Raw genomic sequence first — 22,764 nt, 5'->3', positions numbered from 1 at the left:
GTTGACCACAGTTGACTTTTGTTGACTTTTCTTGACTGGGCCATGTTCTGATGAATTCCAAGTCTCTTTCAATTGAGATCTTGCTTCCAAATGATATCACAAGTTATATGAACTCTTTATGAATGATCATGGTGTCCAAATTCTTCAGGAATGGTCACCATCCAGCTCAATGGCTGATTTGACTGATTGACTGATGATTGCTTCAGCTGCAAGCAACATGGTTAGATGACAATATTTTTGTACATTTGGTTAGTAAACATATGAAAAGCAATGATATACAAATGCAATACATGCTTGGTGATCAAGAACCACACTCACAAGGTATCCCACCCACTAGGAGAGGAGCTAAGGTATGCAATGATCCTTGAGGCTATGTGTGAGATGTTATGGGCCATGAGGGATCTTAGGGCCCAAAATTGGGGTCTTACAACTACCCATCACATATTATCCCATAATACCCATTAATCGACGATAAACCCCCTTACCTGAGTTAATCCGGCAATCTCTAAGCTCCAAGCTCTTCTCTTCTCCAATCTTCTTCCTCTTGCTCAATCGCTTCTCTGTTTCACGTGAAAACCTTTTCTTTACCAATTGGGCTCTTTTTCTTTATTTCACACTTATATATTTTCCAATTTATTTTATTATCCCAATAAAATAATAATTCAATAATTCCAAAATAATAATAATAATAATCCAATTATCTAATTAAATTAATAAATATATTATTAACTTAATTTAAATAATTATCATATTATTATCGGGGTGTTACAACTCTCCCCCACTAAAAGAGTTTTCGTCCTCGAAAACATACCTCAATCGAATAACTCAGGATAAGACTCCTTCATCTGACTTTCCAGTTCCCAAGTCACATTGCCACCTGCTGGTCCTCCCCAAGCTACCTTCACCAAGGCAATCTCTTTACCCCGCAACTGCTTCAATTCTCGATCCTCGATCCTCATAGGCGATGTTTCAACAGTCAGGTTATCTCTCACCTGTACATCATCTACTTGGACTACATGCGACGGATCATGAATGTATCTCCTCGACTGAGACACATGAAAAACCTCATGCAAATTTGCAAGTGATGGCGGTAAAGCGATACGATAGGCTACCTCCCCTATCCTCTCCAAAATCTGATAAGGACCAATAAATCGAGGTGTCAACTTTTTCGACTTCAAAGCTCGCCCAACACCAGTTATCGGAGTAACACGAAGAAACACATGATCTCCCTCTCGGAACTCAAGTGACTTCCTCCTCTTGTCGTGATAACTCTTCTGACGACTCTGAGCAATTCTCATCTTCTCCTGAATCATCTTAATCTTTTCCGTAGTTTGTTGAACAATCTCCGGTCCAACCACAGCACTCTCACCGGACTCATACCAACATAAAGGTGTCCGACATCTCCTACCATACAAAGCTTCAAACGGTGCCATACCAATGCTCGAATGAAAACTATTGTTGTAGGTAAACTCAATCAAAGGCAAATAACAATCCCAAGCACCTCCCTTTTCCAAAACACAAGCCCTCAAAAGATCCTCCAGTGACTGAATCGTCCTCTCAGTCTGACCATCAGTCTGCGGATGATATGCAGAACTCAATCTCAGCTTAGTTCCCAAAGCCCTCTGCAAACCTTCCCAGAACTTCGATGTAAATCTAGGATCTCTGTCCGAAACAATACTCGACGGAATACCATGCAAACTTACAATCTTCTCAATATACAACTCGGCTAATCTCTCTAACGGATAATCCATTCTGATCGGAATGAAATGAGCCGATTTCGTCAATCTATCTACAATCACCCAAATAGCTTCACAATTCTTACTTGTCCTCGGTAAACCAGAAACAAAATCCATACTGATACTATCCCACTTCCACTCTGGAATAGCCAACGGTTGCATTAGCCCAGACGGCTTCTGATGCTCAATCTTTGACTTCTGACAAGTCAAACAGGAATAAACAAAACTCGCAATTTCTCTTTTCATTCCCGGCCACCAAAATAACTTTTTCAAATCATGATACATCTTCGTAGCTCCAGGATGAATACTCAGGCCACTACGATGTCCTTCCTCAAGAATACTCTTCTTAAGTTCGGTAACATCCGGAATACACACCCGATTACCAAATTTCGAAATGCCATTCTCATCAACTCTGAATTCACCACCTTGACCTTGATTCACTAGAGTCAACTTATCCACCAAAAGCACATCGGATTTCTGACCCTCTCTGATCTCATCCAGAATACCACTCGTTAACTTCAACATTCCCAATTTAACACTATTGTGAGTACTCTCACACACCAAACTTAAGTCTCTAAACTGTTCAATTAAATCCAATTCCTTAACCATTAACATAGACATATGCAATGATTTCCGACTCAATGCATCCGCCACTACATTTGCTTTACCCGGATGGTAATTCAAACCAAAGTCATAATCCTTCAGAAATTCTAACCATCTCCTCTGTCTCATATTCAGCTCTTTCTGATCAAACAAATACTTTAAACTTTTATGGTCACTGAAAACCTCAAATCTCGACCCGTACAAGTAATGCCTCCATAACTTCAGAACAAATACCACAGCTGCCAACTCTAAATCGTGTGTCAGATAGTTCCTCTCATGAACCCTCAGTTGTCTCGAAGCATAAGCTATAACCTGCTTATTCTGCATCAACACACCACCCAAGCCCAATAATGAAGCATCACAGTAAACCTCAAATGATTCCGACGAACTCGGTAATATCAGAATAGGAGCACTAGTTAACCTTCTCTTTAACTCTTGGAAACCTTCTTCACATTTTGAGTCCCAAACAAATGCTTGCCCCTTTCTAGTCAACATCGTCAACGGTAACGCCAACTTAGAAAATCCCTCAATAAATTTCCTATAGTAACCAGCCAATCCCAGGAAACTGCGAATCTCAGCAACAGACTTCGGAGCTTCCCACTTAGACACCGCTTCTATCTTAGAAGGATCAACAGCAACACCACCTCTTGAAATCACATGACCAAGAAAACTAACTTCCTCTAACCAAAATTCACACTTAGACAGTTTAGCAAATAACTTCTTTTCTCGGAGAACTTCTAAAACCACTCTCAAATGCTCAGCATGCTCTTCTTCAGATTTCGAATACACCAAAATGTCATCAATAAACACCACAACAAACTTGTCTAGGTACGGATGGAAAATCCTATTCATATACTCCATGAATACTCCAGGCGCATTAGTCACACCAAAAGGCATTACAGAATACTCATAATGTCCATACCTTGTTCTGAAAGCAGTCTTCTGAATATCCTCAGTTTTCACACGTATCTGATGATATCCCGATCTCAAATCTATCTTGCTGAACACACTCGCACCAACCAACTGATCCATCAAATCATCAATCCTCGGCAAAGGATACCGATTCTTGATCGTCACTTTATTCAACTGCTTGTAATCCACACACAACCTCATAGTACCTTCTTTCTTCTTAACCAATAACACTGGCGCACCCCACGGTGACACACTCGGACGAATAAACTTCTTATCCAACAGATCTTCCAGCTGACTCTTCAATTCAGCTAACTCAACAGCAGACATACGATACGGAGCCATCGATATCGGTCTAGTACCAGGTACCAAATCAATCGAGAACTCAACTTCACGCTCTGGCGGTAATTCATTCACGTCTTCCGGAAATACATCAGGAAAGTCACACACCACTGCTAGATCACGAATCACCAGTTTATCTTTAGCCTCCAAGGTCGCTAACAGCATAAACAACGCTGCCCCGTCTGCTACTGCCTCATTTACCTGCCTGACTGATAGAAACAAATCCTTTCCTTCCTCAATCTCAGGAAATATCACAGTCTTATCAAAAAAGTTGATATAAACTCGGTTAAACACCAACCAGTTCATACCCAAGATAACGTCAATCTGCACTAGTGGAAGACACACAAGGTCTATCCCAAAATCTCTACCAAAAAAATACTCAAAGGACAACTCAAGCAAACTGAAGTAGTAGTCACTGAACCCTTTGCAGGAGTATCAATCACCATACTTCCAAACATCTCAGATATCTCTAACTTAAGTTTCACAGCACAATCCAAAGATATAAAGGAGTGAGTAACACCTGTGTCAATAATAGCTACAAGAGGAAAGCCATTAATATAACACGTACCTCGGATCAAACGATCATCTGCAGAAGTCTCAGAACCCGATAAAGCAAAGACCTTGCCTCCTGACTGATTCTCTTTCTTCGGCTTAGGACACTGTGGACTGATATGACCCAACTCTCCACAGTTGAAACAAGTTACAGTCTTCAACCGACACTCTGCAGCCAAATGACCACCTTTGCCACACTTGAAACACTTCATCTCAGCACTGGTACACTCATGGACACGATGTCCAGCCCGACCACATCTATAACACTTAGCAGGGGCACTAGAGTCTCCCCCACTAGGCCTCTTCGTCCCACTCTGCCTCTGGAAACCTTTGCCAGCTGCATACGGTTTTCCACGATCATTCTGATTCTTGCCTTTCCTATCAACCCGTTGCTGATAGCTCTCTGCTCTAGCTTTGGAATCCTGTTCAAAAATCCTGCAACAGTCAACCAAGTCAGAAAACACTCTGATCCGCTGATATCCAATAGCCTGTTTGATCTCAGGACGCAACCCGTTCTCAAACTTCACACATTTCGAAAATTCTCCAGCAGCCTCATTATAGGGAGTGTAATACTTCGACAGTTCGGTGAACTTAGCAGCATACTCAGTAACAGACCTGTTACCCTGCTTCAATTCCAAAAACTCTATCTCTTTCTTTCCTCTGACATCTTCTGGAAAGTACTTCCTCAGGAATCTCTCTCTGAACACAGCCCAAGTGATCTCAGCATTTCCAGCAGATTCCAACTCAGTGCGGGTAGCAACCCACCAATCATCTGCTTCCTCTGACAGCATATGCGTACCGAACCTGACCTTCTGGTTATCGGCACACTCAGTTACTCGGAAGATCCTCTCGATCTCCTTCAACCACTTCTGAGCGCCATCTGGATCGTATGCTCCCTTGAACATTGGAGGATTGTTCTTCTGGAACTCACTCAATTGACGAGCAGCTCCCATTCCCACAACATTCGGATTCCCTCCAAGTACTCCAGCTAGCATACCCAGAGCCTCAGCAATCGCAGCATCGTCTCTACCTCTTCCAGCCATCTCTATTCTGAAAACCCAACAAGCCAAACAATAAGTACTGATAGGGTTACACAACACCTATCCCGTACAGGGGAAACAGAATAATTACGACTCGACTCGACCGACTATGCTCTGATACCACTAATGTAACACCCTTCTAAAATACCCCAATTATTTAATGAAAATAATAAACATATATCAGAGTAATTATGCAGTTAAGGGTGTCACACAATCATTCACACCATGTTCCAAAATAACTGTCATGCTCTTTATTTAATCAATTAAACATTTGCATAAATCACAGCGGATATAAATCAAATTAATCAAAACATGTAACATACTACATGTAAACTGGTTCAACAATCATCAACAACACAATTAAAATGTTCCCTCCCGATGTTACATCTATCAGAGCATGACCCACTAGGGAGACTACACTAGACTCCAAGCATTCGCTTCTACTCAACTCATTTCTCGTTACCTGAAAAATAGTTGTAAGGGTGAGTTCCTCAATCGATATAATAAGCATTATAAAATATCATGCAATGTTAAGTAATTTAACACATTAACCACCCTAATCACAACATACAATCAATAACAGCACATCAGCTCACATCATACTCAACATTCCATAACACACAAGTATAATCTCAAATCATACTCTACAACAACACAAACACACGTATAATATTGAAATACATCCATTCATATTATACGCCATACATACATTATGCAATGAGACTCCACACATGCGGTACCGACTATTCTTGAACATATAGTTCAAGCTCACCGATCCCTCCAGATACGGCTACTAAGCTCACTAGTCCCACTCATTTGAGACCTAGTGACTCACTCACTAATTCCTCACCATGGGAATTAGCTACAGCCCCGAAGGCTAGACTATGCACACTAATCATCTAGCATGCAAACATCAACAACAAATCCACAATGATTCACTCACTAATTCCTCACCATGGGAATTAGCTACAGCCCCAAAGGCTATGCTATGCACGCTAATCATCTAGCAATGCAGCATCCACAACAATTCACAACGGACATATGCTCACACTCTAAGCTATACAACAGTCCATTCACACATACATGCATAATACATACATTCACATCATTATGCATACCATCATACATCATCAACACATGTATCAACACATCATTATCATGTAAATCAATTAAATACAGTATTAGCACACTCTACTAATACCTATACTGCTCAAAACAGCGGGAAATAATCCCTATTACATCATACGCCAACATAGGCCAACTCTCAATTATGTACACAACATTAAAAAGCCAATTTTTCCACTCTGCAACAGTGTTAACCGGTTAACGCCCTGGGTTAACCGGTTAACGCAGACAAAACAGCAGTTCCTGCGCTAACACAAGGCAGAATGCAGAATTCTCCGCATTTTCCGCCGTTGGAGGACTTCCGGACCTCCGATTCCGATTCCGTAAAAGCTATACGTTCGGAATTTCACAACTAACCCAAACACAGAATCAATTACAGTCTAAATACAATTTATCCAACATAATTCTTCAGCATCAATAATCCCAATTAGGGTCAAATTAACGGCTTATCACTACCCATCACATATTATCCCATAATACCCATTAATCGACGATAAACCCCCTTACCTGAGTTAATCCGGCAATCTCTAAGCTCCAAGCTCTTCTCTTCTCCAATCTTCTTCCTCTTGCTCAATCGCTTCTCTGTTTCACGTGAAAACCTTTTCTTTACCAATTGGGCTCTTTTTCTTTATTTCACACTTATATATTTTCCAATTTATTTTATTATCCCAATAAAATAATAATTCAATAATTCCAAAATAATAATAATAATAATCCAATTATCTAATTAAATTAATAAATATATTATTAACTTAATTTAAATAATTATCATATTATTATCGGGGTGTTACATATCCCATCATTAAGAAGAAACTGATACAAGAGAATGAGGCATGAATGGTTGAGAGATTTAAAGATATGTTGAAACAACTTCAGGTAAGTCTTTCTTTTCATGAAATTTTAGAATTAATTCTCAAGTTTGATAAGTTTATGCAGATATTGCTTAAAGGTGGAAAGCAAAAGTTGACTCAAGAACAAGTCAACATAGATGAAAATGGGGAGGTGGGAGAACCTTCGGAAGTTCCACCAAAGATGAATGATCCAGGAGAGTTCAACATTACTTGCGCCATTGGGGGGTGAAAATCCCCCGTGCTTTATGTGACTTAGGATCGAGCATCAATGTTATGCCGCTGAGCAAATTTAAGGAATTGGAGATAGGAGAGATTATACCGAGCAACATGACACTAACTTTGGTCGACTCATTTCTGACTTGTTCGCTTGGTGTTGTACAAGATGGTCTAGTTCATGTTGATGGTTTAACATTCCATGCAAACTTTGTGGTAATTAACATGAAACATGATTCGGAAGGGTCGGTGATTCTCGGGCGCCCATTCTTGGCAACCAGGAAGGAAAAAATAGATGTGGATATTGGTGAGTTAATTTTGAAATTTAATAAGGAGAAGGTGGTGTTTCATGCATATCAATAGACATTGTGTGTGGAGGATCTTGAGACATGCTATCAATTGAAAGAGAAAGGGAGTGAAGTTCCCGACAAAATGAAAAAAGGAATTTTTACCGGCGTGAGGGTATCCCTTGGGCCTGATGTGTTTTGAGCACTAAGCGTCAAGCTATTGACATAAAAAAAGTGTTGGATGGGAGGAAACTCATCAATTCTAATCAGTTTTTGTTTTGCATAATTTATTTTATTTCTATTCAAGACCATCCTAAAGAGAAACGAGCTACTCAAGAGTAACCTTGTCATAAAGATCTATGTTGTTCTTAATAAATTTGTTTGTAGTTGTGTATGTTTTTTTCAAATTGTAAGCTCTAACTTTAGCATTGAGCAAATGATCAAAAAGAGACTTAATCATCAAATTAGCAACTAGAAACTTGAAGGAGAAAGAAGAGAAAAGAATCAATGAACTTATACTCAAACTACAGATACCTCATCTGGTAAGGTTTGAGTCAAATATTTCCATTATTCACTTATCTTTCTTTATGAGTGTATCCATGCATTATTCTTTTATCTGGTTTGATTTATTTTCGATTAAGTTATCAAGTTTGATCAACAAACACTGAGGCAATTTTTGTTTGTTTATAACTTGGAGCCCTTGTAAGCCACCTTTTAGTAGTAGGATTATCCTTTGCTAAACACTTTGAGCCTGAGCCTTTCTTTCGATGATATAACCTTAAATTCTTAGCAATATTACTTGAAAGATCTTTTCTTTCCACCCTCTCTTTGGAGTTAGGTTGAAATATTGTTCTTAGAGTTTATGAAAAAGATTAAGTTTGAGGCTGCTCTTGGAAGCAAGCAAAGTTTTATGTTTGGAGTTGGGGGTACTAGAGAATATGATCAAAAATAAATAAAAAATTGTTGTGAAAAAGAAGTTTAAAGAATCACTTCTTCAAAAAAAATGAATGAATGAGAAAAGAAAAAGAATGTAATTATAAGAAGGATCACAAATATCGAGTACTAACAAAAAGGTATGATAAATGAAGAAAAAGAATGTCATTGTAAAAAGGATCACAAATAACTGTACCTTATTTTGATTTGATAGACAACACTCTCAAATATATGTGGCGTTAACCACTAATTCCTTACTTACAAGTGATACTGATGACTCTTATCTTATAAATTCTTCTTCAATTTTGAGAGACCTTACTGTCCAACTACTGATATTCTTATTAAACTTCACTTGGTCTGATTTTGCGTATTAAGCACACACACACCTGATGCCCCACTTCCTCCGCGCTACTCCAATAAGATATCAAACACTTGGTTCATAAGTATCTTACTTCCATTCATAGGAGCAATCATCTCTCTGATCCTCCATGAGACTTTACTGAGCTCTTTCATACATCACTCTCCATTATGTTATTCTGACTGACATAGCACGGAATACACCAGATTCACAAGTATTATTGATTAGCTTATGGGAATTTATAGAAAATATGCATTTTCCCTCCTGAGCGCCTACTTTCTAGAACATTACTAGAACCTTAACGACATCCACCGGTAGAATAACTTTCTCGCCTACACATAAAGGTTGAGAATAAGACCAACACCTGCCGAAAGATAAATATGCAGGAGTCAAACGGCCGCGACCATAAGAGTGTAAAACATTCATAATTATCCCATGTTGGTTGCGGCTAATCCGATTTAGTCTGGAAATACCCGATTCTTATTGTCATACTCTATTCTAAGTCCTTTATAGGGTTCTGACCCACTCACGGGTTCTACTGACACGAGATTTAACCAACTCACAAAATAATACTATTAAGGAAATTCGGGTCATCGACGAGACAATGCTTTCATGGGACTTTAACTCATCAAGGATGCATATATGAGTCTCTAACACTACCCTTAGAGTCACACAATTTAGTTACATTTTTAACTTTAGGAATAACTCAAGAATCCTTTTGTTAAGGTATTGTAGCATTATATACATCTAGTACCATTCATGAGGGTCTACCTCAGAGGCCATGTATCTGAGTGAACTGTCCAAATCTCATACCATGACTATCCACTTATACCTTATCAGCACGTTAGCAAAATACTGAATCAGCACTTTAAGATCACCATTTAGTAAGTCCTGTCCAATTTCACTCCATATGGCTCTCATTAGTCATAAGAGTGACACACTCAAGACTTACTCACCCTGGATACAAGTCATACATGTTGGCTCCCAAGCGTCCAACTTCATTGGCATCTCTACAAGTGATCGATTACATAATAATCCCTCAGGAATATCAATATCAATTCTATCAATCTGACTTGCATTAACTTGCAACTCCTTTCTCAACTCGCACATCTACAATGGCACGTAAAATGAGATTTTGGATTTACTTAGTTCCAATAATGTGTGAACGTCATATTCCAGGTTCATCCAACCCAATTACTACTTTGGAAGATGACAACAACAGGACTTTCAATAAGCCACTCCCATTCTTGACAACCAAAAATACACATTCATGATGAACCTTGGCATCCCCACATACTTACTGACTTGGATTCTCTTCCGAATAACACATCCACTATACACTTCATCACACAGAGTTTTCATATCTAGACGACTTACAATTGACAACTCTTACTGCTTATTTATGAGTTCACACGATATAACCCTTTTCATGATCCACACTTAGTTCTGTACCCAAACTTGGCTCGCTCTCGGTTGCTTGTCACAGACTTGGAATCTCAGGACACAAAACTCTTTTATTCAAATAAAAGAGTCTGAAACTCCACAACTACCTCAACACAAGATAATCATGCATACATAGTTGTAACGAAGATACTATTATCACTTGCTTTCCTGGTACTAAGGTATAATTCTATCTACTCCACCTTATACTCTAGAAATCTTCGTATTGAACAATCATCAACTGTATGCCCCTATCTTGGTATCAATGACATCTCCATGATCCTATTATGCATTTTTTAAAAATGCATCCCATTACGATAGTTGCATTGCAAGATTTACACTTCTCCCACACTCTGCATTTGTTTCCCTTTTTATGGAAACCTCTTAACTTCAAATAGATAACCATTCTACAAGAATTTCTATGGATCTGAATTTCTCTCTCTCTCTCTCTCTCTCTCTCTCTCTCTCTCTCTCTCTCTCTCTCTCTCTCTCTCTCTCCACAAGCCCCTTTTAACTATTCCTTGGGTAACTCAACATTTCCATAACAGTCTGGTACTAACACTGAATCTTTGATGAAGCATCATAAACCCGATCTCCCTTCTAAGACTAGGTATACTTGGTCTATCTTCTATCTATTATCTGGTGCATATACGATTCGGTTAGACTAAGTTGTCATGCATTGGAAGTCTCATGAGGAGGCGTCAATGCCTATGGAGCCTGCATTATGCCTCATGAGGAGGCACCAATTCCTATAGCATTTGCATTGTACCTCATGAGGAGGCGTCAATGCCTATGGGGCCTACATGTCTTGACATGTTAGGCGCCTAGCCTCTTGGCGCATGCATTTTCTATCTCCTCTATATAAATATTTCACCCTGTATGCAATATTTTTCACACAAAATCTTCCTCTACTACCATATCTTCTTTCGTTCAACTTCACTCTCCTTCAAGTTTTTGAGTTTTAACCATGTCTGAATACATTCACAAGCGAAATGCCGATTTAATATTTTTCGTTGTTGCGTCTCCGATAAAGATTTGACTCTAGAATATAGATTTGTTTGAACATCTTAATCGGACGTTGAATAATTGGTTAGATGGAGAAATTGGAGATGGTGAAAGGATTAGAAGAATCTAATGGCTTGTGTCCACGTTCAACCAAAATGGAGAAGTGCGTGAATGGGTGGATATAAAGTCTGACCGAGACGTTCATAGGATGATGCATTACATGTTCAAAATTGTTTTGATGGTTGTAATCGCATATTTATTATATTGTAGTTGTTTTAATTGTTTGTGTTATTGTTTATGTAATGGTATTTTCCTCACAAACTTATAATATGAAATAAATTTAGTTTTTCATATATTGTAACATAGGTACATATGAGTTTATCTGCTTGTGCTCGTTCCAACACTAGGACAGTTAGTACGATTGTGACCTGGCTGACGGCATGAACTACATAATCTAACTATTTTGTTCGCCGTATCCATTTCGGTTTGAATGCAGGTGCTGTTTGAGCGACCCTTTTTCTTCCTTCGCATAACTTTGTTGTGCCAGACGATGTCCTCTTGATATTCTGGCCAGTAATCCTCTTTTGCTACGACGGAAAAACTAATTTTATAAACATTTGATAGGCTGGTGACTTTGTAAACGCCAGATAGCAAGTAGGATGGATCCCTTCGAACCTTTGAACATGCCGCAATGACATGGGAGCAGGGCATACGAAAGGCTTAGAACTTTCAGCAGTCGCACCAACCTCTATCTAGTTCGACTCTGTATTGTCTCATCGACATGCCCTCATTGTCATCCATGGACTCGACAACACTATACCAACCTTTAGTGCGGTCAAACACCGTGACCACATGTGTGTTTGCTTTGACAGCTTCATGTCTAATGAATTTCATTGAAGCATCACTGACCAACTGCCCAGATTGCAACATTGAACTCCATTTGGAACGTCTGGTCTCAAATAGCGCCCCTAGCCTGAAATATGTTGCCTGCATCAAAGCGATTATAAGCAGGTTACAGATGCCTTTGAAGACAGAGTTCATTGATTCCATAACATTTGTTGCAATGTAGCCCCAACGTTGACCGTTGTCGTGTGCCCTAGTCCATTTCTCCAATGGAATATTGTTGATCCACCGTACTGCATATACATTTGACAATCTTATTTCTTCGCGGTAGTGTTTGAAATAAGGTTCTGATAATGTGTAACTTGCGTTGACAACCTTCTTCCGCAACGTCTTGTCTTTGATTTCCCGCATGAAATTCTGAGCAATATGTCTAATATAGAAGACATGCGTCGAAGGAGGATCTTGCCAGCCATTATCAATGTTATTATATGCATTGATGATTGAAGGGTGTCTGTCGGGGATCAAACATAAGTTAGGCTGCGGTGCAATGAGCAAATAGAGATTTCTTAGGAAAAAACTCCATCCCTCAGCAGTCTCCCCTTAAACAAGGGCAAAGGCAATTGGAAAAATATTGTTGTTACCATCTTGTGCCACTGTCATCAGTAACGTTCCTTTGTATTTCCTGTACAACCATGTACCATCAATTTGTATAATAGGTTTACAGAAAGAAAAACCTATGATGCATGGTTGATACGCCTAGAAGAGACGGTGGAATATTCCATTTCCAATAGCACACGTCCCGTCTTGTCTATACGCGAGCAATGTTTCCAACTTGACAATAGTCCCTGGAGCATATTGTTTTAGAGCCAAGAGGTATTTTGGAAGTTGTTTGTAAGACTCATCCCACCTATATAGTGCAATGTGTAAAAATGCAAAAAAGAATACTTGTACGTTTTTTCATGTGCGTATGTGCTACAAGCATGAGGTTGATCAAGAATGTCAGCACTCGCTCCGATAAACGAGAACCCATTCATGTTTCCGTTTGCAACAAAGTAAATGTAACACTTTACCATTTAATTAATTATATTTTATATTACAATTAACTGTAAATAATATTTTTCAATTTTTTTGATCTAGGTGGTCGGTAGAGGGGATGGACTACAATAGGTGTCTGAAACACGTTATAATAGTCTATCATTCTATTGGACCACATTGGACCAGACGATGTAATACTCCTACACAACTATATTTTAATTTAAAAATACTTATCAAGTTATTTATCATTTAATCGTGTCGTAATGTTGTACAGTTTATCATGTGGACCATGACGATGCTGCAGTTTGGACAACAAAGACACCAATTATCCTATTCACTATTGTAGAAATGCACCAGAGTGACCGGGTAAAACTGCAGTTCGACATGCAACAACAGATTCCAGAACCTCCGACGTGTTTGGGGAATTGACATCAAAAAAGACTTGATGCCCAATGGGATTATTTCGACTGGAGATACTTTGCAAAAGAGATATGTCGTCAATGGAGGAATCGACGACAACACGTCTTAAACGAACCAGTCATCCATGGTGCAAGACCAACTCAACAATATATGGCATGATTTAGGTCGATAACAACGCAACAATTTGTGTCTGAGCCGCGGTATTTGATAGATTCACACCAACTAGCTTCTTCATTGTACGCCCAACAACAAGTCCCCGTCCAACACCAATGTCAAACCACCCAAACCCAACAACCAACCTCACACCATCAACCTACCACATACATCCAACAACCAAACACCCAACTTCGCAACCCATTCATATCATCCACCCAACAACCAAACACCCAACGTTGCAATCCATTCATGCCACCCATCCAACCACAAAATCAAGAATCAAACCCTACCTACCAACAACCATACGCTCCATTACGGAAGCGCCGTTGGCCAGAGCCCCCCCCCCCCCCCCCCCCCCCCCCCGGATATTGAGAACAAATGATGACGCATTTGTCAAATACCGCTGGAACTTTCACCGGACCTTCACACCAGCCATCATTCGATCATGTCAGCACGGAAATACCCCAAACACCTCAGAAAAATCGTGGGAGACCTCGGAGACAAACTAACGCACCTGGATGTGGAACAGGGGGACGTTTCAATCGGGTCAGTCATTAAATTCTTGTCAATCCCATGTAACATTTATTATATCATGAATATTTTTTTTACATTATTTTTTATTATTTCAGAAATAAAATAATAAATAAAAATATACAAAGGTGTATGCGCCAGATGAATTGGCGCATACGCCACATGCAATAAACAGGCGCCATAGGCATTGACGTCTCCTCACGGGGCTTCTGATGCAGGCACCTTAGGCCTTGGCGTCTCCTCTTAATGAAAAACGGATGCGCCAGTTCACCTGCCGCATCTGTTTTTAAAGGTGGTTATTTTGAATTATTTTTTTTAAAATGATTATTTTGGAATTTATTTTGAAAATGGTGATTATTTTAAAAAAAAAAGTTCACTATTTTATAACAATGAATAATAAAAAGAAATTAGGAATAATTAATGCAACAAAGAAATAAAAATAAGAAAAAAATTAAAATGAAAATAAAAACATATCTTTTAAACTTATTTAACAAAATGTTTACCAATTAAATTTGTAATGAGAGATTGTAGAAAGAGAAAAAAATAAAACGAGTTAGTAATGATTTGTAAAAAGAATGAGCAACATAAAATATGAATTAATAAATTAAAAATTAGCAAGTAAAAAGAAATTAAGAAATGAAAAAAATAAGAATGGAAAAACGGCAAATCACATTAATACTAATGAGGTTGGAATAAGAACAAAAAAACGGAAAATCACATTATTAATCATATTGGGACAACTTTATAACAATGAATAATAAAAAGAAAATAAAAATAATGAAGGTATGTATTATAATTTATTTTCAGAAAATTTTAGCATTAATAATTTAATAATAATTATAAATTCTAAAAATAAACTGTTTGTGAGTGGCTCGGCTCTTTGATGACATAAGGGGCTATATATCTATGGGTATTCAATTATTATAAAATAAAATATGATTAAAATAAATTTGCAAAAATTTAATTTCATCAATTTAGCAAATGCAGATATAGCCGTCAACTTCACAGGTGAGACCTTTTGTCAAACACCTTGTTTGCTTCAATAATAATCATATCATATTAATTCAAAATTGCTTATTTCAATTTCCCTCACTGCGGTTACACCTCTCTCTCCGCCTCAGGTAGTTACATCTTTCTTCTTTGATCAGATTGATTTTCAAAATTGCTTATTTCATAATACTCTGGTATCAGATTCGTCTTAAGTTTTTAGAGACTTTGATAGATTAGCCACTGTTTAACTCTGTCAAGTGTTAGGCTGTGTGAGGGAGACTTTGATAGATTAGGTGAGGGAGAAAATGACTGTTTGTTACTTTAATTTTATTGTTATTCAGTTGTAGATTTGATGCACAATTTTTACATGATTTGTCCATTGAAACATATGGTCATTGCAATCGCAAATTTTTTAATCCTCCTTTTGTGTATTTCATCTCTAAATTAGTTAATTCAAATTTGTAAACTTACCATTTTTCTATTTTGTTTTATATTTATGTTGACCACTTTTCATAAATACCAACTCCACTCCTACTCCTTATCAATATTTTTTTTATGGTGATGAAAGTAGCAATTTTAACAAGGTCATGGAAGCTCAAAACTGGTTTGGATAAAATAGATTGTGGTAGGTTTTATCCTCATTCCTCACCCACAACATAAAACTAGATAGGATTGGAATTTTTTTTAAACAAATTCTTTTCTGCCAAAGTTCTAAAAACCAATTTATTGACTTGTATAACTCTAAGAAAGTAATTAATAAGAGCTGTTTGGATTATTTGTTTGGGTTGCAGAAGAGCTATTTGGATTATTTGACATTGAAATTGGCTTCACTTTGAGATATCAAGTTGCAATTTGTACACTCTAGTTTTGTTGATTAGCTATTGTGAAGTTGATGTAATCTGTTACAATTAAGTTCTTTTCTTCGTTCTTACAATAAACCTTTCACCCTTTATACCAAAGCCTTCATTTTTTTAGGTTCCAGAGGCAGCAAGTGTTTAGGATTGGAACACCACATCATTCAAAATCTTGAGGCATTGAATATGTGTTACATCTCTTAAATATTCAACTTCATACAAATTTATAGTCCATGTAAGACTAACCATTATGATTTAAACAAAATAATCTCCTCCTCAAATGTAATGTATGTTTTAGTCTCTACAAAATCGATTTTTAGAATGAAGATTGCTCCCATTTATAAACACATATTTTAATTCTATATTGTTCGATGTAGGTCTCTTAACATATTCTCTCACGTCAAAGATTGAACATCTATAGCGTTAAAATAAATGGTGGACGAACCAACGAAGGATCTTGAACGAGGCTCTTGATACCATAATCCGACAACACGATTAGTTAGGGATTTCAATATTCCTTCATTCTTCACAATAATATTCGATCATTTGATGTCTCGATACATCACACCATGCGAGTGAAAGTATTCAAGAGCAGAAAACAATTGCTTCATTTAGCATTAAATTTATGGTTGACTGGACTTGATATCAAGATTGTCAAAGAGCCCTGCAATGTCATGTTTCATGTACTTAAACACAAGGTATAAGTAGTAATTAACTCTGAAAGCTTCGTGATATTGGGATGATCAAGGTTTCTCAGAATCATTATCTAATCTTTAGATGATCTCGGTCTAAATTGTTAAACCTCACCTTCTTCAGTGTCACTATCTTCCTAGACTCAATATCCCTCTTTTTAAATACATTGTTATATGTACTCTTTCCAATCATCTCTCTCAAAGATCACAAACCATATTCTGGAGATCTCTGAGAGAGATGATTGGACACGGTACATGTGATAATGTATTTAAAACGAGGACATTGAGACATGGAAGATAGTATCACTAAAGAAGGTGAGGTTTAACAATATAGACTCGGACAAAGTAAAGTTGTGGCAATGGAGATAGTGATTATGAGAAAGCTTAATCATCCTAATATCATGAAGCTTCAGGAGTATATGGAGCATGATATTGCAGAGCTCTTGAGCAATCTTGATATCAAGTCCAATCAACCACAAATTAAGTGATATATGAAGCAATAGTTTTGCTCCCTTGAATACTTTCACTCGTGTGGTGTCATGAGACATGAAATGATCAAATCTTATGAACAATGGACATACCAAGAATATGTTTTGACGGTCCCAAATCTTTCATAGCAGAATGCTTCTTCATTCCAGTCTTCAACTTGTCGATCTTATCACTATTTTGTCCTACAATCAACATATCATCAACATACAAGAGTAATATGATGAACTCACCATAATTAAATCTCTTACAAACACACAATGATAAGAATTAGTTCTTTGGTATCCATGATCAATCATGAAGGAATCAAATTTCTTGTACCATTGACGTGGTGCCTGTTTAAGTCTTTTGAATTTGAATCCCTCTGGTTGCTCCATGTAAATTTCTTCTTCTAAATCACCATGAAGAAATGCAGTCTTCACATCTAGTTGTTCCACATCTAGATCCAAACTTGCAGCCAAACTAAGCACTACTCGGATTGATGACATCTTAACCACGGGTGAAAAAATCTCTTCAAAGTTAATGCCTTTCTTTTGACTAAAGCCTTTCACGACTAATCTTGCCTTGTATCTGGGTCGTGAGTTATTATTCTCATTCTTTAACTTGTACACCCATTTGTTTTTTAGTGCTCTTTTACCATTACGTAAAACTACCAACTAATACGCCAGGTTCTCATGCAAGGATTACATTTATTTTTGCATGGATTTCAACCACTCTTCTTTATGGTTATCCATCAAAGCTTCTTCATAAGACTCTGGTTCTACCCCGTCAGTGAGTAACACAAATTCTGTTGCAGGATATTTGGTTTATGGTTTAGGTATCCTAAATAACCTTCTTAATTAGGGAACTTGTTCTTCATTCTCAGAGTCTTCAATCATATCTTCATTATCACCTCCACTTTTATTACCATTTTTTAATTCTTCAGTTGGACCATTATCAATTGGAGGTTCATTTTCTGCTTTTCCAATATCTTATATTTCATCTCCCTCGTAATGCTCTCGAGGAGGAATTGGATCCAAGTTGATCGAATGTTCTCTAGAAATAACAGGCTTGACTCCCTTCTAAATATATTCTGGTCTTCAAAGAAGAAAACATCTCTGCTTCTAATAATTTTCTTCTCTACAGGATCCCATAACATGTGCCCGGATTTTTCATTTCCATATCCCAAGAAGATGCACTCCTTCGACTTTGAGTCAAGTTTTGATCTCTCATCTTTTGGAACATGAACAAACGCTTTACAACCGAACATCTTCAAGTGATTGTACGATACATTTTTACCTGTCCAAAATCTATTTGGAACATCACCATTCAATGGAGCTGAAGGGGATAAGTTGATTAAATCAACTACAGTCATCAGAGCCTCACCCCAAAAACTCTATGGTAACTTGGCATGAGATAACACTGTTCACACTCTTTCAACAATAGTTTTATCCATTCTCTCAGCTACTCCATTATGTTGAGGTGTCTTCGGAACAAATCTTTCATGCTGGATTCCATTACTCGTACAATAATGTTTGAAAGCTCCTATGAATTCTCCTCCATTATCAGTGCGAACACATTTTAACTTCTTGCCAGTTTCTTGTTCAACACTAGCATGAAACTGTTTGAATACTACAAACACTTGATCTTTTGTTTTGAGGGCATACACCCATACCTTTATGGAGTGGTCATCAATAAAGGTAACAAAATATCTTGCACCTCTAAGAGTACTAGTGATCATTGGACCACAAACATCAGAATGCATCAAATCTAAAACATTTAGTTTTCTATGTGGGGCCTTATGTTGAAATGAAGCTCTATGTTGCTTTCTAGTCAAGCAATGTGTGCATGGATTAAAAGACATTTTCAATCCCTTCACACTTGCCAAATACCTCTTTTGGAAAGAACTTAAAGTCCCTTCTCACTCATATGTCCGAGCCGTTTATGCCATAGCTCGATCGAGGAGTCTTCTCTGAGAGCATTCACGCACTCATTATTGACTTTGGCTTCTATCACATAAAGAGTGCTTACTTTCTTGCCTCGGGCTACTAACAAGGAACTTTTTGTTAGCTTCCATTTCCTATCTCCAAATACACTAGTATAGCCTTCTTCGTCTAATAGTCTGGTGGATATTAAATTGAGACGCATGTCAGAAACATGTCTCACATCTTTCAATGTTAAGTGACAACCGGTGTGTGTTTCTAGACAAATATCTCCTTTTCCCATGATTTTGGATGTATTATCATTGCCCATCCTCACATGACCAAATTCACCTCTGGTATAAGAGGAAAAGAAATCCCTTTGTGATGTTACATGGAATGATGCATCGGAATCCACGACCCAACATGTTTCTTGTGATGTCAAATTAACATGACCATCATCACAAACAAAGATTACTTCATTGCTTTGAAAAATGGTAGTGGCTATCTTACTCACATCACCATTTTCTTGTTGCTCTCTTTTGAGCTTCCTACATTCTCTTTTCATGGGACCTTTCTCGTGGCAGTAAAAACATTCAACGTTTTTTCTTGCCCTCAGTCTTCCATTAAACTTATCTCTAGACTTTCCTCTTGACTTGTCTCTGTTATTGAACTTCTTGTGGATACTTCTTCCACGATACTCTATGACAAGCGCCTCAGACTCTGACGGCATTCCTTGTTCCTTCCGTCGGGATTCTTCATTGAACATGCTATCTTTTACTATGTCCAATGTTAGAACACCTTGTGATGCCGAGTTACTCAATGAAACCACAAGTGTATCCCAATTGTATGACAAGGAACTTAATAATAATAATGCTTGTAATTCATCTTCAAGCACCATCTTCATATTGGTGAGTTGATTTATCAATCTTTGAAAATCGCTGAAGTGTTCGGAAACACTCCAGGTTTCTCTATTCTTGAGGATCACCAATTGCCGAATAGTAGAGGCTTTATTCTAGGCTGTCTTTCTCTTGTACAATGTTTCTAGTTTCGTCCATAATGTGTACGCAACTGTTTCTTGCGCAACATGATGGAAGACACTTTGATCTACCCATCGTCGAATTTGTCCATCGTTTTTTCTATTCATCACATTCCAATCATCATCTAACTTGTCGGCTGACTTCGTCCCTTTATCTTGCAAAGGTTGATACAAATCCTTGAAATAAAGTATGTCTTCCATTCTTGGCTTCCAAATGGAGTAATTCGAAAAGGTTAACTTAATCATCGTCAACGATGTCGTCGAGATTGACTCGTCCATTGTTAATAATATAAGTTAAAATGTGTGGTGAGCCGAAGCTCTGATACCACTTGTTGGAAAAGATAAACTTAAAACGCATAATACAAGGCTAGCGGATGATTATTCTAGGATCACTATTTTCCCACACTATAATAACAATGAAGTAACAATGAAGTAACAATAATAACTTCTTTGAAAAATGAATGAGAATACAAATATTATTATTATTATTATTATTATTCTCACCAACACAAATGGTGATTTACACTCTCTTTTAGTTTTTATCTCTCAAAAGGATTATACTGCGATGATATTATTGATGATCTAGTAATGAAAACACAAGAAAGGATTTATAGTGAATGCATGCATACAATAAGTGGCTATAATATAAGCAGAAATTTTCTCTTTCTTCCTTCCACCAATTCACCAAAATAAATATATCAAATGGATTAAAGTACGAGAGGATTTTTTGGTGAATTGGTGGAAGGAAGAAAGAGAATTTTTTTGCTTATGTTATAGCCGCATGCATTCACCCAAGGTAGTCAGACTCGAGATCCTAGGCAAGATCGGGTTAGGGTAATTAGATCGTGAATCGGGGGATCGTAACACGGATCGTAAGATCCTACCAAATTTAAAAATTCATATATATTTTGCATATAGATTAATAATATGCATATGACAAAACATAATATAAAAATAAAATTCAAATATCACTAAAATTACTTTTAAAAACTGAAATTTCATAGGATAATATTCATTGAAACTAATGCAAGACAATTCAAAACAACACAACATTCAAAACAGTAGCAACTAACAATTGAAAACTTCTAAGAAAAATTTAATGAAAATTCACTCAATTTCCAAACATTTCAGGTTGAAGTTGGTCATAATCACTCAATGAAATATTGAGTGAGATAATGACTATTTAACGTGAGAGAGGTTGAAGAGTTTAACGTGAATGAATTCGAATAAATAAATATATTTTGGAAAGTTACACTAATCATGATGTATTTTGGGAAGTTGAATAAATCCTTAATTATTGGGTGACTGAGCATTGATTAGTTCTAGTTATTATCATTTATCCTAGTTATTAGGCAGAAAAGAATAGTTTCAAATTTTAAAAAAAAATGTTTTTAGGGTTTTCAACAGAAACGACAATCCCACCGTTTTCACGTGATATCACGGCGATTCTGGCCGTGCCTACCAAAAACCGATTCTGATCATTCTCTGGCACGGTGTGGAGTTGCAAGATCGTAAAATCGTACGATCCTACGAGTAGGATCACGATTTTGACTACCATGCATTCATCATAAATCCTTTCTTGTATTTTCATTACTAGATCATCAATAACATCATCAGAGTATAATCTTTTTGAGAGATAAAAACCAAAAGAGAGTGTAAACCACCATATGTGTTGGTGAGAATAAAAATAATAATATTTGTATTCTCATTCATTTTTCAAAAAAGTTATTATTGTTACTCCATTGTTACTATTGTTATTATAGTGTGGGAAAAGAGTGATCCTGGAATAATCATCTGTTAGCCTTATATTAGGCGTTTTAAGTTTATCTTTTCCAACACCACATTTGTTAGAGTCTTGAAATAGTTTATATAGAGTGACAATGATCACTTTATAAGTCAATTTTATAAGGTTGAGTTAAATCTAACCAAATTTCTTAACAATATTAGAATTGGGTAGTTTGAATTGTGAATTGAAGAATAAAATATATATTGGGGTTTGGTAGTTTGAATTGTGAATTGATTGATTAATTAGTGCTTATTTTATATACTCATCCTAAACTAATCAAACTAATATGTGATATAATTATCGGTCTTAAATTTATGGAGGTTGTATCTAGCCGTAGTGTAACTGTGTCAAGTTATAGTAATGTGCAGTAGTCCGCTTTGTATTCCTCAAAGACAGCCCAATTCTTATAGTTATATGCTTTAATTTTATCATAAATGCAGATTGAAGGTTAGTCTGGCCGCGAGATACTAGTATGATATTTCTTCTGTAAATCATATTCTTCATTGCTCTTATTAAATTTCTTAATGACTAGCTCTTATATGTGTGTACATGGAATGAAAATGCTTGTTTGCTACTTTAATTTTATTATTATTCAGTTGTAGATTTGATGCATAGCTTTAACATGATTTGTCCATTGAAA

General features: G+C 37.1%; 1 long non-coding RNA gene across 2 annotated transcripts; it reads left to right on the top strand.

Moving 5' to 3' along the window:
* Positions 1-15,361: 15,361 nt before the first annotated feature.
* Positions 15,362-17,547, top strand: LOC127129901 (uncharacterized). 2 transcript variants are annotated; one of them, XR_007806402.1, is made up of 3 exons: positions 15,362-15,500; positions 16,345-16,458; positions 16,601-17,547. It is a non-coding gene; the product is annotated as an uncharacterized LOC127129901 (long non-coding RNA). The 2 variants fall into 2 exon arrangements; XR_007806403.1 differs by having other exon boundaries at positions 15,370-15,500; positions 16,161-16,458.
* Positions 17,548-22,764: the final 5,217 nt, after the last annotated feature.

The sequence above is a fragment of the Lathyrus oleraceus genome, chromosome 3 (assembly GCF_024323335.1).
Source record: "Lathyrus oleraceus cultivar Zhongwan6 chromosome 3, CAAS_Psat_ZW6_1.0, whole genome shotgun sequence".
In the NCBI taxonomy this organism is placed as follows: domain Eukaryota; kingdom Viridiplantae; phylum Streptophyta; class Magnoliopsida; order Fabales; family Fabaceae; genus Lathyrus; species Lathyrus oleraceus.
This window is presented reverse-complemented; position numbering and strand designations above follow the sequence as displayed.